Below are 17929 nucleotides of genomic sequence, written 5' to 3' on the forward strand. Positions count from 1 at the left end.
GGGATCTACCCTTCGGCATCTGCTCAGGAAGGGGGGCCCTGACCCTCTCTGGTAATGGGCCTGATACACCAAGGGCAGGCACACGGTATGGCTGACCCTCCGCCCCATCTCCAGGACTGGAGGACATGACCTTTAGAGGCATGCTCTCTGGCTGAGCTGGTGGACAAGCAGGCCAGCCAGAGACATTACTGTCTTGCTGTTTCTGTGCAGTCATAAATCACTGCAGCCCCATCCCCTGGCTCCTGGCTTCCTCCTGCGGCTAGAAAGCTCCCTGATTGGAGGGGAGGGAGCGGCAGTAGCACCAGCAGGAACATTTTCTGAAGCAGGCAATACTCCCCACCCTGTCCTCTGGGAACACTTCCCCGGCACTCTCCTAGCCCCCTGGGCTGTGGTAGGGGCAGAGCACATAAAAGATTCAGAAGCAAAGGACAACAGGGAAATCTTAGTGTGTTGCCCACCTTCCTGAGGAGAGTGGGGCAGCGAAAGAAGCCTGTGCTGGGAGACAGGACCCACAGGTTGAAACCTTAACTTTGCTATTGATCTTGCTGGGTGACCTTGAGCAAGTCACTACCTCTCTGGGCCTCAGACTGTGCATCTATAAAATAAAAGAATTGGATGGATGCCTTTTCAGATCTTCTAGCCTGTGGCAACAGCCTTTCAACTGGCCTGCCTCAGCACCTGCCCAGCCTCCCCGGTAAAAGATCTCAAAGATCTTTCCAAATATACATCCCAACTTCTCCTTCCCTGGCCTTGGCTCCACCATATGTGCCACTCCCATTGCATATGAGCCTAAGTCCCTGCTCCTTACCCTGGAGTTAAAGGCCTTTCCTAAGGACCCCTGCTCGCCTCTTTAGCTGCACCTCTCACAAGGCACTGGACTGGCATTTCCCAGCCATGCAGCACCCCCTTCCAACTCTGGGCCTTTTCTTTTCTTTCCTTTTTTAAGATTTTATTCATTCATTCATTCATTCATTCATTTATAGCACAAGCGGGAGGGGCAGAGGGAGAGGGAGAGAATCTCAAGCAGGATCCATGCTGAGCCCAGAGCCCAATGTGGGGCTTGATTCCACGACCCCAAGACCATGACCTGAGCCAAAATCAAGAGGTGGCTGCCCAATCGACTGAGCTACCCAGATGCCCTAACTCTGGGCCTTTTCTTTCTTTTTTTTTTCCCCCCATTTTTTAAAATTTAAATTCAATTAATTAACGTGTAATGTATTCAGATGTAATGTATCTGAAACATGTATAATGTTTCAGAGGTAGAGGTCAGTGATTCATCAGTCTTATATAATACCCAGTGCTCGTTGTATCATGTGCCCTCCTTAATGTCCACCACCCAGTTACCCCATCCCCCCACTTCCCTCCCCTCCAGCAACCCTCAGTTTGTTTCCTATGATTAAGAGGCTCTTATGGTTTGTCTCCCTCTCTGGTTTCGTCTTGTTTTATTTTTTCCTCTCTTCCCCGATGATCCTCTCTTCTGTTTCTTAAATTCCACATATCAGTGAGATCATATGGTAATTGTCTTTCTCTGATTGACTTAATTCACTTAACGTAATACCCTCTAGTTCCATCCACGGCGTTGCAAATGGCAAGATTTCTTTTTTTTTTTTCCTTCTGCTGGGAACTCCTACCCCTACCCCCATTCAATTGTTACCTCTTATCTTTCCCAATCAGACACTCTAAGTTGAACTGACTGCTCCCCCTTAGGGCCCCAACCTATGCTACACACTTCCAGCAAGGGGTCTGAATCTCCTTATTACACTTCTATATATATGAGTCTCTCTTTCCCTGAAGTCTTAGAAATGGATTCCTCAAAGACAGAGATCCATCTGAGTCACCTCTAAGCTCCAAGCCTAGCATGGTACAGGTGTTCAGAGAAGTTTGGTTCAATGAAAGAGACTCTCCACTTCAAGAAAGGAGTGACCTGGTGATGGTCTTACCTCTTGAGGAGGATTTGAAAAGTTTTCCCCCAAAATAAATGGTCACGACCAAGTTACGGCAAAAACTCAGGAAAGCAGAACTGTAAACAGTCCCAGGAGCAAATAGGGCCACAGCCAGTAGGAAGAGCATCCACACAGGATTTCAAAGAAGGGCCTGTTGACATGGAGCTCACTACCAGCAGAAATGCTCTATTCTGACTCTCTGGGGCTGACCACTCCTTAGCAAACCAGCCTCCCTAATCTAGGACCTAACTCTCAAATCCCCTAAAACTGATGGAGCTGGAAAGAGGAAGAGATTGAAAAGTCTAATATATCTTTACATTTTATTTTTAAGATTTTATTTTTTTTAAAGTAATCTCTACACCCAATGCGGAGCTCGAACTTATAACCCCGAGATCAAGAGTCACACACTCCACCGACTAAGCCAGGTAGGCACCACTAATATATCTTTACATTTTAAGTTTTGCATTCTGCTAAAAAGATCCAACTTCAAAATGTACCACACCAAGAACTGTCTGTGGTAGAAATGGCTAAAAAAAAAAAAAAAAAAAAAAGTGCCATTATCTCAAACAAAGAGAGAAACTGTGCCATTCTCAAGAGATGGGCATTCCAGGTAGAGGAGCCTGATCTAGAATATTCTCCCAAAACTCAGCTGTGTGAACTTGGACCAAATGTTTCACCAATCGGGACCTTGGGGTTCCCCACTGAATCTTGAAGAGAAGTTTCCACCCTGCTCACTGAATTGGACAGTGACACAAAGGAATTCTTTGACTTGGTAGAGGGTTCTGAAGCAGTGTTTTGATGCTTGAAACTCTGACAGAGGGCACATGATCATGGGAGACTGACAGGGATGGGCTTGGCAACAGCCTGCCAATCAATCACACAGAGTGAGGTGGACCCTTTTGTCTTTGGAGGACTGCAAGCTTCAGAAAGCCCACCAGTTCCTGCTCATTTCCAGGAAGCAATTTCTCCATCAGCTGGAGTGGTATGGTGATGACATGAGCAGCGTCTGGAGGGGTTGGGACAGGAATCAGGGGTCGAGGACCAGCCACTCCCAGGTGATCCTGAGCAGTGGTTCTCAAGCTGGCTGGGCATCACTGCTTCCCAGTACCTGGGGGGAGTGTGTCTCGAATACAGAGTCCCAGGTGCAGCCTAAACATACCGGGTCAGAATCTCCAGTGGTGGGGTCTGGGAAGCTGTATGCTTCTGGGGGATTCTTCCTACCACCAGTGGAAGGGAGACCACTTGAGGGGTTCACCTTAAAAAGCCCTGGTGACTTGGAAGGAGGCCAGGCTGGGTTGCCTGAAGAAGTGGAGCGGCCATGAGGCCTTCTAAGAGCTGGCTGCAAGGGGAGCAGAGACTGGCATTTTCGTGTGTTGGCCATTCTGCCGAGTCAGCCCAGCACTAATGCTTCCAGAGTGCAAATCCCACTTGGTCATGTAATAGGAACGCTGGTGCTGACGCAGCAGGCAGACGGGAGCCCAGGCTGCACCAGGGGACAGATCCTCTGCACCAACTCCTTGCTCTGAGTCTGGGGACAGGCAGGGGCCAGAGGCACTCCCTCTGCGCCAAGCCTTGAATGAGCCCAGACAACTCAGGAGCATGGGGCCTGTTCTGGGTGTCAGAGCCAGCCAGACTTCCTCCCTGTGTTCCTGGAGTTTGGGGTTCATAATTGGAAGGAACAGCAGAAGGATTCCCATTCATCCAGGAGGGGAATCCCTTTTGCAGCACCCCATCCCCTGGGTGTCAGTCCCTCTAGCACAGCTCCAGCTACAGACCATTCATTGTTTTCCTGAGGTCCCCTTCCCTCTGGGGAATGGCACCCCTGTTCCCAGAGCGTCTGCCCCATTTTTCCTCATTCTGCCTCCTACATTATAAGGAAAAGGAGAACCCTTCTCCCCAAAAGCCTTTTATGTCTAAGGCCAGAACATGTGAAGCCCTGTTGTTTCCACACTGGACAGTTTCCCCAGGAGCAGAGAGTAGGTCTGACCACATGCTTTCCTGCAGCCATAGTGCCTGGTACATGATGGGAATGGAGAGATGGCTAAGGAGATAGATGGCCAAGACAGGCAGTACTGACCCCCTGCTTGAGAAGCATGTGCCAGAGCATTACACAAGGCCTAGGAGCACTTCATCACAAGCAGACGTTTGGTCTCCGAGCCCAGGGAGCTGCACCCAACATCAGCTGTGTCAGGGGCCTAGCTACGTCAAAGGCCTGGGGTCCCTGGGGCCTGGGGGTCTGTAATCAGTGCTCCTCCCACTAAGTCCTCACCTTAGTTTCCAATACTCAGATAGCAAGGAAAGGCCAATAAGGGAGAAAAAGCCGGGAGAGCAAATGCATTTATGACATATAGATAGGAGAAAAGCCATAGTACAGATGAGGAATCCAAGACACACAGAAGGTAAGTAACCTGTCTGGGTGAGACAGCTAGTAAGTGGAGGGGCTGGGGCATAAGGGAGGTTCATAAGGGCTGGGGCATAAGGGAGGTCTCCTACTCTTCATCCACCATCCAGAAGCACCACCTCAGTAGAGGGAATTTTTCTTTCTTTCTCTTCCTTCCTTCCTTCTTTCTTTCTTTCTTTTTTTCTTTTCTTTTCTTTTCTTTTTTCTTTTCTTTTCTTTTCTTTCCTTTCCTTTCCTTTTCTTTCTTTTCTTTTCTTTTCTTTTCTTTTCTTTTTTTTCTTTCTTTCTTTCTTTTTTGGCCTCTTTTCAGAGCCAGTGAAGGCAGTCTGACTCCCTACACACAGCTGGGTTTATTTCTAACAGAGGGAAGAAGTAAGTGACCTGCTCACTCATGAGAGTGGGAAGGAGTGTGGTCTCTAGGAGGGTGAATCAGAGCCAAGACCCTTCTGGAGAAGGAGGGACAGCAGTTTCCAGGTGTACTGCCCAAGGCTGTGGCCATCCAGGCTGGAGTCAAGCCCTAAGACAGCGAACAGACCCCTGGAAACCCCGGCTCCACAAATGACTTGCTGAATAACCTTAAACAAATTACTTCTCTTCTCTGGAACTCTGTCCCTCCTTTGCAAAATGAGGAACCAATGACGCGTCAGCTCAACACAAGCCACTTGGGCTAATACTAAAACCCTTACATTTTGTTACTTTCTCTAAAATGATCTGAACTCAGGTGATCCTGTGCAGATCGGAAGCACCCAATGATATGTGGGGATTTCCTGGCTATTTATGATATTATGGGGCTTTCCGGGGTTCCGGGGAGGGAAGGATAAAAAAAAAAGGTGCCAAGAGGAACCAAGGTTGGGAATCTCAGAATGGACCAGATGCTGCCCTTCAGATTCTTCAGCCAAGAGGGGTTTTAAGCGAGGCAGAGATGGGGTCAAATTTGCGTTTTAGAGCAGGCACCCCGGCAGCTGGGGTAGAGGATGGACTGGATGGGAAGAAGGCCAGAGGAAGGGAGACCACTTGGGAGGTTCCTGTAATAGCCCTTGTGAGAGGTGGGGGCTTGGGTTAGGGCAATAGTAGTGGCTGTGGGAGGAGATGCCCAGCATGACTCCTAGGAAAGTGCGTGCATAGGGAGGGTCCAATCCTTCTAGATGGAGCAGGTGTAAGGGAAAGATGATGGGTTCCATTGGGAAGTGACAAGTATGAAAGGATATCCAAATATAGGATTGTTGAATGACTATATTGTATACCTGAAATTAACATAACACTGTATGTTAACTATACTGGAATTTAGATATAAAAATTTAATAAAATTTAAAATTTAATTTAATAAAAAGAAAAAAAAAAGAAAGGGTATCCAAATGAGATGCCCAGGTTGAGGCTGGAAATAGAAATTTGAAGGGGTGGGCCCATGCAGATGGGCTCAGGAGGAGACCCGGAGGGAGCACCAGGAAAGCCAGGGTCCCGGGCGCCTGGGTGGCTCAGTTGGTTAAGCGACTGCCTTCAGCTCAGGTCATGATCCTGGAGTCCCGGGATCGAGTCCCACATCGGGCTCCCCGCTCAGCGGGGAGTCTGCTTCTCCCTCTGACTCTCCTCCCTCTCATGCTCTCTGTCTCTCATTCTCTCTCTCTCAAATAAATAAATAAAATCTTTAAAAAAAAAAAAAAAAAGGAAAGCCAGGGTCCCTGTGTCTCAGGGATCACAAAATGATGGGATCATCCAATCCTGGATGCCTGTTGTGCTTAATTCCTGGTGCTCCATGATGCCAGAAGCTTGCAGAGAACTCATGTGAGGAAAAGAAAAGAAGGCCTTTTCTTGAGTTAGGGCATCCTTGTTGACCTAGGCAAGAGCCATTTCGGATAGCAAGGGGTGGAGCAGTGAAGAATTAAAATCTGGAGCTGACTGCTCTCATCAGTAATTTAATGGTTAGATGAAGGAGAGAGAAGCCGATATTGCTGGCGGCTCAGGCAGAGAGAGGGTTTCACTTGTCAGAAGGAGGCTGAGCATTGTTTAAATGCTCAGAGAGGCTGGATTGGAAGGGACAGGTGGATGAGTTGAGGTGGGGGACGCCGGTCAGCTGGGATGGCAGGTGGGTGGATGGGCCTCTGAGTGAAAAGCCTGGAGGTTCCTGGGAATCTCTTTCCCCCCCAAGAAGGAGAAACTGAAGTCATTTGCTGAGTCATGAGAGGAGGAGGGGTAGAAGCTGGAGAAGAGGCTGAAGGTTTGAGGAAGTCTCTGGGGAGGATGGGGGCGTGAGCTGGGGCAAGGCCAGCCGTTTGAGGACCAGCTGGACCTAGAGGCCACGGCACAAGGGCCCCAGTCTGCGCAGCCCTGTGGTTTTCTCCTGCAGCCTTCACAATGTGAGTCTGAGCTAAGAAGGTGAAGGTCAGACCACCCAGAGCAGGCAGTGGTCAGCTGTGGCCAAGGGTGTGGGGGACAGGGAGCCCAATATATCAAAGGAGGGAGTGCTCAGATGGGCCAAGGACTAGGCTAGGGAAGGGAAACAGAGGCCAGAAGGGAGTCAGGGGCTGGAGGCCTCAGGGACATGGCAGGCAGGACAGGTCAAGGGGAGCAGAGAAGCAGATCAGGAGAGTAGAGTGTTGTCATTCTCAGAGGTCCCCCAAGGCCTGCAGAAAATTCTGGGGAGCAGACATGGCTAGGGTTGAGGTCCAGGAAGTTAAGGAAGTTCCCCCAGGAGGCTCTGGGGCAAGATGCTGTGTCCTGTGGATGTTGGAATCTTCCAGGAGGCAGGGCCTGGGGAAAAAGGCAAACTGCAACCAGGCCACAGGCCTCAGGAATGCCACTCAGGAACGGGCTGTTTGAGCAAAGAGATGAGTCACAGAGCTGCAAGGCCTTAGCCCCAAGGAAGGGGACTTGCCCAAGATGTTTGGAAGGAGCAGAGCTGGCAGGGTCGCTCATGGCTTGGACCTTCCTACCTCTCAGGTCTGCCTTGCACAGAGGCCTGCCACCCGCACATCTTGAACCCCTCACTGATCTCTGGGCCAGCACTTCCGCCTCTGAGAGGCTACGATTTGGGCCTCTTGATCTTCATAACAAGGGAAGAGGAAGCCAAGGGCTTGAACAAATAGGAGCATGACCACGGTGTACTCTGCTCGGTAGGTTGTTTTGTAGGTTTTTTAACCACTGGGCCATGCACGTGGCTGAGGAGAAGCACCAGGCAGAGTGGAGCATTTCTGAGGGGCTGGATGTCCTGGGGGTGCTCCCGAGGCAGGGGAAAGGCCAGGGAGGAGGTCCTGAGGCTGACCAAAAATTAAAACAAACTAGAGATGAGAGAATGGTATTGACAGACAGACACACAGTGGCGGGGACACAGCCCCAGAGACAGAGAGAGAGAGAGACAAGGATTCAACAGAGGGACAGACAAGAAGACAGACTGCTTGAGACAGAGACAGGGAGAGAAGGTGCTGAGCAGGCTGGCCAGGCGCCCACAGCTCATCCGGGAAGCTGCTGGGCTGGACCCAATCAGTGCAAGATGGATGACTGCTTTGGGAAGGCAGAGGCCGCCACACCCGGCAGCAGGGCAGCTGGGCTGTCTCTTCCATCTGCATGGCGTGCTGCAGAAAGCCCAGCCAGCTGACCCTGTTTCCCCACAGGCAGACTGAGGAGTGCACCCTCAGGGCTTCCTCCAGGGCAGCAGGTGGTTGGGGGAAGGGCGCTGCTGTGGAGACAAGGGACCCGTCCCCCCCAACCACTACCACCCCGCTCTGCCCCTCACAAGCTGTGAGGTTTCATGGCCACTGGGTCCCCTGCAGTCCACACTCCCATTTCTAAAATGAGAACCACCGCCCCAGTCCTCAGTGATTCTGACCTGTTTTCACCTGCTCCACAGAGACAGGGACCTGGGTAACTTGAGGGCGTCACAGGTGTCCTTCAGGTCCAACAAGAACTTTGGGGTAACAGATGCCTTCTGTTCCGGGCACACTTTGGGGACAGTTCCAAAAATCTGGCCAAGCGGTTTGGTCTGAGGGTGGTTGTAACCCCAGGTCCCAGAGTTGCACAATTGATCAAGATTCCACCAGTTAAGGGCTACTATCCAGCTCCCCTTACCTCCTGCTCTTATGCTGAGTGCCAAACCCTGCTGCAACAGGGAGGTAAGGACAAGTTTCATTGCTCTGTCCTAACCATCCAAGGGATGTGCTCCAGACAGTAGCCCTCAGCAGCAGAGCTGGAAGAGATGCTCCTGATCACCAAGGCCACCTCATCCCATCTCTCCGCCATGTATTTGCTCCTTCATTCATTCAAATGTTGAATGTTTACTAGGTGCATGAAATCTGGTAGGTGTGATGAGCCCAGGATGCGGGAAGAGGACATAAAAGGGGACCCATCGCCCTCTCCTCACCTATCCAAACCCCTAGCGTCAATGTTCCCTCTTCCAAAAGTCTTCACAGAACTTCTACTAGGATGGATGCCTTTTCCTCCTCTGAGCCCACAACAGTGCTCCAAAGACCCACACACTGGGGCCTTATACAAGGTCTAGGAATGTATATGCTTTATATCCCTATAGGTGGTCTCCTCTTTGGGGGCAGAGCCCATATGGCATTCATCTTTGCTTCCTATGGAGCCCAGCACCAGTAGCAAGGAGTCAGAGTTCAATGGATCCATATTTGCATGTCTTTGAACCTCAGCGGAGCTCAGTGATGCATAATAATTACTGTCTTTAAACCTCAATCTTTTCACCTGTAAAGTGGGGATAATAATCTTTGCTTCCCAGTGTGGCCAGATGGATCAAATGAGATATTGCATGTGAAGTCCCCTGGCAAGCTGGAGGCTCTACAGCTCTGTGCAGCCATGGGCTGTTGCTAATAATATAGCCATCTGGGGGCCAGAGCTGGGCTCAGAGCAGGTGTCCCTCTGACTGTGTGAAGGAAGTCTCTGAGCCTGAAACACCCCAAACGTGGGCAGCAACACTGCAGTGAGGAGAGAAGCCATGGGAACCCGGATACCCAGTTCCCAAGTCTGCCTCTAGCTCAAGGTGGGTGACCTTGGTCAGGGCAGTCCCTTTTTTGAGCATAAGTTTCTCCATCTGCCAGGCAGGAATAATAATGCCTGCCTGGCAGCAGAGGTGAGTTGAGGCCTGGTGAGGGTGGGAGTGCATAGGAACCCCCACATCAATGTCCAAATACTGTGGAGTTGTGGGGGTCACAGAGAGGTCTGCACCAACCCCTCTGCAGACATCACCCCTTGCCTTCTACCCCGACTGGGTCAGACAGCAGGAGCCCCTTTCCCTGGGAGACTGGGCATCGTTTCTGGCCCAGAGTGGTTCAGAATATTTTCTGAACTAGAGAATGAATGAATGAATGAATGAATGAGGCCCCAGGAAGCATTAGAGCCCCGTTTATACAGGTCAACAGCTCATCCTGTGCTCACCGTCTACCACTTTCGCCAGAGTCCATACCATCCTCACCTCCCCTGCATTAACGCATCAATCTCCAACTGGTCTCGCTGCTTCTATCTTATTATCTTACTAGCTCTCTCTTCTCCGCAGGATGCCCAGAGTGATCTCTGTAAAACTCAGATCTTATTATTATGTCTCTGCTCTGCTTATAACCCGCTAGTTAGCTTCCCAGTACCCTCAGGATAATAATCTCCATAATCATTAATGACCTACAATGCTTTCCTCCCTTCTAAGCCCTCCATCTGGGTTGAACCTGTGTTCTAACCATCTGCTTTTCCTCCCATTCCAACAAGGTCAGGTTCCGTTTCCTCTCCTTGAAAGTTCCTTTCTTCTCAAAGTTTTCCCTGGACTCTCGCCCCAGTATAAATTAGGGGCCCTACAACCTTCCCCTAACTTAACAGGGTTCTGTCCCATTGCAATGCTCATCAGGCTTTGATGTAACCTTTGCTCTATCTCCCGCCTGGACTATAAACTCGACCAGAGCATGGACCTAGTAGCCCAGCAACGGACCTTTTCATCCCTGCATGGCACAGGAAGGGGCTCAGAATATTTGATGAGTAGCTGAGTGAGCTGGAAAGGAGGAAAGACTGCATGGAGTCTTTGGTAGTAAGGTCAAGCAGACCAAGTCACACCAGGAGCAAGGCCCGGTGGAGAGAAGGGCAGGGCCAGCGTCAGAGACAGAGCATCAGGCCTTGACTATGAGTTTGAGAAACCACTAAGAGCCAGAGGCCACCTTCCCAGCCTTGCCTACATCTCAAAAGCCCTGAGGGCCAACTCCAGAGACCACAAGGACCACATCCTCAGTGTGACCCTGCAACCCCTTTTAACAGACCTCTGTAGGTCAGTGCTCCCCTCTGAAAACAAGAGTTGAGACCCCAGCCTGCCCGATTGGTGCGACACTCTTTTAAGCTGCGAAAGGCTGCACAGACTAGAAAAGGCCGCCTTCACGCCAAGCTCTTGGAGGCCACTCCCGAGCATCCCTTTCCGTCCGGGTGTTGACGGCTCCGGGGCTTCCCGCCCACCCCAGGTTCCGGCCAGCCCCACCCCTTCAGTGGCAGGGCCCAGGACACGCCCAAAAGCCCCGAGGGGCGCGCCCGGGAGGGGCTCATTCCTGGGGAGGAGGGGGCGTTTCCCTCGCCTTAGGCTGCGTCCCACCGGCCCTCCGCAGCTTGCTGTGATTGGCTGTGCCTTTCCCGGGCTCTCCAATCGAGAGGCAATCTCGGGGCCAGGGGTGGGGCTTCGGTTCCCATGCGGGGCGGGCTCCTACTCGCCTCCTCTCCCCGGCCCGCCGCGCCCCGCCCCGCGCTGAGGCCGTGACTCAGCAGGAAGGCGCGACCCGACTGGGCCGGAAGGGCCGAGCCTCACCACTCCCTCCGGGTCCAAACACCGAGTGGGTGGGGCTTGGGAGAGGATCTGTGGACTGAGGAGGGAGTCCCTAGATGGGCTTGCTGGATCTTTCCATGTGACCCAGAGAAACTCCAGACCCTTGTCTGTCCCTAGGTTCTCTTCTCTGCACAAAAGATAAGGATACTGGGCGGTCATGAGATAAGATAGGACTAGCTAGTTAGTAGGAACAGCGTGGGTGTTTGCTCTGGATGCAAATCCCTACCCCTAGTTAACTAGATATGTGACCTTGGCCAATCCCTAAATACTTGGTGTAAAATCAGAGGAGGATTTCATCTTCATCTCAGGTTGTGATGGTGAAATGAGGCAAAATGACATAGATTCATGGGAAGCAGCAAAATTCCAATTAGATGAGCCAGCTTTGATTAGCAAAACGAAAAGGGCTATTTTAGAAAGCTAGTCCTGAAGGCTCTAGGCAGTAGACAGGATAGCTAGACAGTTGTGCATAAGAAATGAACCAGAACCCAAGTGAAAAACGGGCAAAGGCCTTGAATAGACATTTCTCCAAAGAAGATACAAAAATAGCCAATGAATGCCAATAAGAACAAGGAAAGATACTCAACATAATTAGTCACTAAAAAGATGCAAATCGGGTGGGGGATGGGCTGTGTGGGGAATGGGGATTAAGGAGGGCACTTGTTATGATAAGCACTGGGTGTTTTAGGTAAATGATGAACCACTGAACTCTATTCCAGGAGCCAATAATGCACTGTATGTTAACTAACTAGAATTTAAATAAAAATTTGAAGAAAAAGATGCAAATCAAAACCAGGTGATACCACTTCACAACCGCTGGGATGGCTAAAATTTTTTTTGTTTTGTTTTGTTTTAGATTTTTTTTTTTAATAATAGGGAGGGAGGAATAAGTTAGCAAGGATGTGGAGAGTTGGAATCCAGGGGCATTGGAGGTGGGAATGTGAGCTGGTGCAGCCACCGTGGAATACCATTTGGTGGCTCCTCAAAGTGTCAGAGGTGGAATTACCACATGACTCAGGAATTCTCTTCCTAGGTAGATACCCAAGAGAACTGAAAAATTCTCAGATACTTGTACGCCAATGTTCATAACAGCATTAGTCATAATTGCCAGAAGGTACAAACAGCCCAAGTGTCCATCAACAGCTGAATGGATAAACACAATTGATTGCGTCCATACAAAGGAATATTATTTCACCAGAAAAAGGAATGACGTCCTGATACATGCTATAACGCAGCTGAACGTTGAAAACATTATTCTAAGTGATAGAAGCCAGACACGAAAGGCTATATATTGCATGACTCTGTGTCTATGAAATGTCCAAAATAGGCAAATCCACAGAGATAGAAAGTAGATTAGTGGTTGCCAGGAGCTGGGGGAAGGGGAATGAGGAGTGCCAGCTAATGGGTATAGGGTTTTTTGGGGGAAGGGGGGGTGGAATGTTCTGGAATTAGGTAGTGGCTATGGTTGCACAACCCTGCGAATATACTAAAAAAACCACTGAGCTGTATACTTTACAAGGGTGAATTTTATCTCAATAAAACTGTTATAAAAAGGGGGGGGCGCCTGGGAGGCTCAGTCCATTAAGCAGCTGCCTTTGGCTCCAGTCATGATCCCAGGATCCTGGGATCAGCCCCACATCCAGCTCTCTGCTCAACGGGGAGCTTGCTTCTCCCTCTCCCTCTGACACTCCCTGTGCTTGTGCTCTCTCACTCTCTCCCTCTCTCTCAAATAAATAAATAAAAATCTCAAAAAAAAAAAAAAGAAAAAGAAAGCGATGAGCAAAAATGTGGCAGTCAGAGGGCTTACAAAACAGGGAGGAGAAGGAAAGAGGTAATAGGAGAAAGGGAGGGTCCCAGCACTGACATAGGCTATTAGGGCTAGAGTAGAGAAAAATGAGTGAAAATTACCTGGAAATGTGAATGGGGGGTGGTTTTTGGCAGCGGTGGTGGTGTGTATGAATATACAAGGGCTTCGTAAAAAGAAAGAATCCAATTTTCAATTTTCAGCTGTTCATTGGGCCTTTGCTCCAAATCATCAGCCAAGTGTGGTATAGGTACAGCCCAGAATTGGTGAAACCAGGAATCAAGGGCTTAATGAGTGAACAAGAGAAAGGAGAGTTACAGGGGAGGCAAAAGCAGATGAAAGATTCAGAGTCAGGTGCCTGGGTGGCTCAGTCGGTTGAACGTCCAAACCTTGGTTTCGGCTCAGGTCATGATCTCACAGTTGTGGGATCAAGCCCCACGTAGGGCTCTGAGCTCAGCACGGAGTCTGCTTAAGATTCTCTCTCTCCCGCTCTCCTGGGGTGCCTGGGTGGCTCAGTCATTAAGCGTCTGCCTTCAGCTCAGGTCATGATCCAAGGATCCTGGGATAGAGCTCCACATCGGGCTCCCTGCTTGGCGGGAAGCTTGCTTCTCCCTCTCCCCCTCCCCCTGCTTGTGTTTCCTCTCTTGCTGTCTCTCTCTCTGTCAAAAAGTAAATTAAAATCTTAAAAAAAAAAAAAAGATTCCCTTTCCCCGCTCATGCTCTCTCTCTCTCTCTCTCTCTAATGAATAAATCTCAGAAAGAAAAAAAGAAGCAGAAGTCAGGAGTGCTTGGCAGAATCTAAGCTCCTGAAGAATTCCTCCAGTTTTTGGTAGGGATGCTGGGTATCCTACTATAATGGGAGACACCCAGTTGGATCCTTCCTTCCTTCCTTCTTCCTTCCTTCCTTCCTTCCTTCCTTCCTTCCTTCCTTCCTTCCTTTCTTCTTTTCTTTTTCTTTCTTTCTTTCTTTCTTTCTTTCTTTCTTTCTTTCTTTCTTTCTTTCTTTCTTTCTTTCTTTCTTTCTTCCTTCCTTCCTTCCTTCCTTCCTTCTTTCTTCCTTTCTTCCTTTCTCTTTCTTTCTTTCTTTCTTTCTTTTCTTTCTTTTCTTTTTTTTGTGAGCTCCAGTGTGTGGAGGAAGGGAGGGGCAAAGGGAGAGAGAGAGAATCCCAAGCAGGCTCCACACCCAGCTTGGAGCCCAATCTTGATCTCAAGACCCTGAGATCATGACCTGAGCCAAAACGAAGAGTCAGATGCTCAGCCAACTGAAATACCCAGGCACCCCGGAGGCTGGGTCCTTTTAAGTAAATTTTAAGAGGCAAGGCACACTCAGCAAGTTGAAAGAGGTGGAAGATATTCAAGAGGCTGACATCTGGGGCACTTATATCATTCATTTTTCAATAGATTCCCATTGCCCTTAGAATAAAACTTCTCCCCACAGCCTAGAAAGCCCTGAGTGATCTGGCCCTTTTGTAGGCCAGGCTAAATCCCCACTGAAGGACTTAGAATGTTCCCCAAACCTTTCTGTGGCCAAAAGGTTCATGACCACCTCCCTCTCATTATTGAGGTCCAACGCAAGCCTCACCTCCTCGGGGACCTTCTCTGACCACCCAGTCCCTACCACGACACCTGCTTTACATTCTTTAGAGCACTGATCACTAGCTCAAATTCTCTGACTATGGATATGCTCAGTGGCTTATCATTGTTTTCTTCTCCTCTTGAAAGTAATCTCTGTGCCTTGCAAACAGGAAGCTGCTCCAGGTCTCTTCTTGCTCTGGGGCCCCAGAGCCCGGCACTGTGCTTGGCCTAGCACACAGGGGCTCCAGAAATATGTGCTCGTGTCCTTCACTCACCCGACAAATATTATTTGAGCAGCTGCTGTATGTGGAGTCCTGTGCACAAAGTTGGGCATGACAGCTCCAGCCGCAGCCCTCAAAGGCCCCCTGAGCTAGTAGAAGAGACAGCCAAGTCAGCAATCTCAGCAGGGGTGAGTACTGTCTCCCCTGGGTATGATGCTGGCTGTGCCTAGTCCAGACTGGGAGGAGGAGGTATCAGAGAGGGCCTTCTGGAGAAAAGGAAAGCTAAGACATGAGGCTAAATAAGAGTTGACTCAGGGGAAGGAGGGGAGAGGGTGACGTGTATCCCAGGCAGAGAGAACAGCATGTGCAGAGGCCCGGTGGGAAGGGAGCCCAGACATTAGAGGAATTGAAAGTAGTTCAGCCTGGCGAGAACCTGGCAGCAAGTGGCAAGAGATGATGCTGGAAACACAGGCAGAGCCAGGCTGGACAGGACCTTGCAAATTGAGCTAAGGAGTTGAGGAAGAGCACTGGGGAGCCATGGGAGGGGTTTGACCAGGGTAGTGGCCGCACTGGGTTTGTAAACAGTGCACTGTTCTTGTGGTGTGGGGAATGGGCTGGAGACAGGGAGCCAGTGAAGAAGCCTTGGTGAGAAATGTGGGGTGGAGAGAAGTGAACAGATTCTAGTAAGGTTCGGGAGATGGAATCAGTAACGTTTGGTGGCTAATTAGTTTTGGGAGATGGGGATTGCTGGGGATAACACCCAGGTTCCTGGCTTAAGCTACTGGTTGGTAGCACTACTTACCAAACAGGGAAACCCAGGTTTAGGTAGAGGTAACAAAGTTCTGAGTGGGACAGGCTGAATTTCAGGAGAGCCTGTCCCACTCAGGGACAGCAAGTCAACAAGCGATTATTATGTGAGTTTCTCAAGGGCAAAAGTCCTGTCTTATTTATGTGTGTGCTTCCAGTCAGCAGGCCCTGGCCCACCGAATACCAAAAAGTACCCCACGACAGAGTTACAACAGTACTTAGCCTTGATAACTGGCTGGAAAACAGGCTTCAGATAAACCCCACAGGGCAGAAAACTTTAGGAGCCTGAGTATGTCAGACGGGATGGTCTAGGTTAGGTTGCTCTGATAAAAAAAAAACCCACTCTCATTTACAACAACAAAGATTTATTTTTCACTCACTCTAAGTCCATGGTGAGTCAACAGAGGCTTTGCTCCAGGTGGCCCTCACTCGGGGACGCAGGTTGATGGGCCCTCTGCCATCTGGAACATCACTGGTCACCTCGAAGGAAGGAATTTGGCAAACTGTGCTCAGGTCCTTGAGGGCTCCTATCTGAGGGGGTACTTCTGCTCACGTTTCATTGTCCAGAGCATGTCATAGGGCCATGAGGATCAGGAGGTGCAAATCTACCATGTGCCAGGAAGGGGAGCCCTGGACATGTTGGTGACCGGTATTAAGGGGCATCGAGATCTTAGGTTTTAGAACAGAGCACCTGGTTGTCTCGGTGGGTAGAGCATGTGACTTTTTGAACTCAGGGTTGTGAGTTCAAGCCGCATGCTGGACATAGAGCTTACTTAAAAAAAATCTTAGGTTCTAGTCATGGGTCCACTGAGTTGGAAAAATCAGTGTCCCTCTCTGAGCCTGCTTTCCCTGTCTGCAAAAAAGGACAATAATTGGGGTGCCTGGGTGGCTCAGTTGGTTAAGCATCTGCCTTTGGCTCAGGTCATGATCCCAGGGTTCTGGGATCAAGCCCCACATTGGGCTGCCTGCTCAGCGGGGAGCCTGCTTCTCCTTCTCCATCTGCCTCTGCTCCTCCCCCAGCTCATGCTCTCTCTCTCAAATGAATAAATAAAATCTTAAAAAAAAAAGGATGATAATGCTTCCTCACAGGGCTGCTATGAGGGTTGACAGAGCTTAGATGAAAGCAGTTTGTTTAGATGGGAAGCTGTGATACTTCTCAGGATGAGGGAGGGGCACACTTGAATGTGTGTGTGGCCAGAGTGGCTACGCAGAATATGAGTGCGCTGCACTCAGCTCTGGGGAATACAGGCTGGCTGGAGGGTCCCGACCCTCTGCCCTGACTCCGAGTCCTTAAGTATTTTTGTTCCTTTCATTGCTTGGGTCCTCATCCTTCCAATGACACAGTGGGTCTCAGAGCTCCCTGAAAAATGAAGACAAAGCCATTACTGCCAAGTGCTGATGGACTGTGGAGCTCAAGTGTCTGCCTCACTCTTTGGCTGTGAGCCAGGACCCAGGTCTGGAGCCAGTGGGAGGCAGAATAATGCCCTCCCCCACTCTCCTCCCCCAAGATGTCCATGTCCTAATCCCTGGAGCTCCTGAACGTGTTACTTTACAGGGCTAAAGAGATTTTGCCGATGTGATTAAGTTAAGGACCTTGAAATGGGGGAGTAGCCTGGATTATCCAGGGTCTCCTATAATCACAAGGGGCTTCAGAGGATGGAAGAGGGAGGCAGGAGTGTCAGGAAAGGAGATAGGTGATGGAAGCAGCAGTCCAAGTGATGCACTTGCTGGCTGCAAGGAGGTCATGAGCGGGTATGGGATTCGGACAGCCTGGAAAGGTAAGGAAATGGATTCTCCCTTAGATTCTCCTGAAAGAACACCAACCTGCCGATACCTTGAGCTTAGCCCAGGGAGACCCACTTCAAACTGGCGACCTCAAAAACTGTAGGATAGGGGCATCTGGGTAGCAGTCGGTTGAGCATCTGACCCTTGGTTTCAGCTCAGGTCACGATCTCAGAGTCCTGTGACTGAGCCCCACAAGGGGCTCCACACCCGGCGAGGAGTCTGCTTCTCCCTCCCTCTCTGCTCCTCCCCCTGCTCACTCTCTCATATAAAGAAATAAAATCTTAAAAAAAAAAAACTTTGTAGGATAATAAATTTGTGTTGTTTTAAGCCATTCCATTTGTGATAATTTGATACAGCAGCCATGGGAAAGCAGAGAGCCTGCCCGCCAGACGTGGAGGGCAGAGGCTTGACCAGGACAGTTGCTTTTTACTGGCAAGTCACCCACCCTGAGACTGAGAGGGGCTCTGGCAAGATCCCCCACTTCTCTCTGCCCTTGAAGCTCCAGGTGAGAGCAGCCCTCAGATGCTCTCATCTCCCTGCCTCTCTTCTCAAGTTTTGCTTCTAGTGCCTCTGCCCACCTTGCAATGTGTCTTGGAGCAGATC

This window comes from Eumetopias jubatus, unplaced genomic scaffold, assembly GCF_037043125.1.
Source record: "Eumetopias jubatus isolate StellerSeaLion01/CBP00866 unplaced genomic scaffold, mEumJub1_p1.0 scaffold_12, whole genome shotgun sequence".
In the NCBI taxonomy this organism is placed as follows: Eukaryota; Metazoa; Chordata; class Mammalia; order Carnivora; family Otariidae; genus Eumetopias; species Eumetopias jubatus.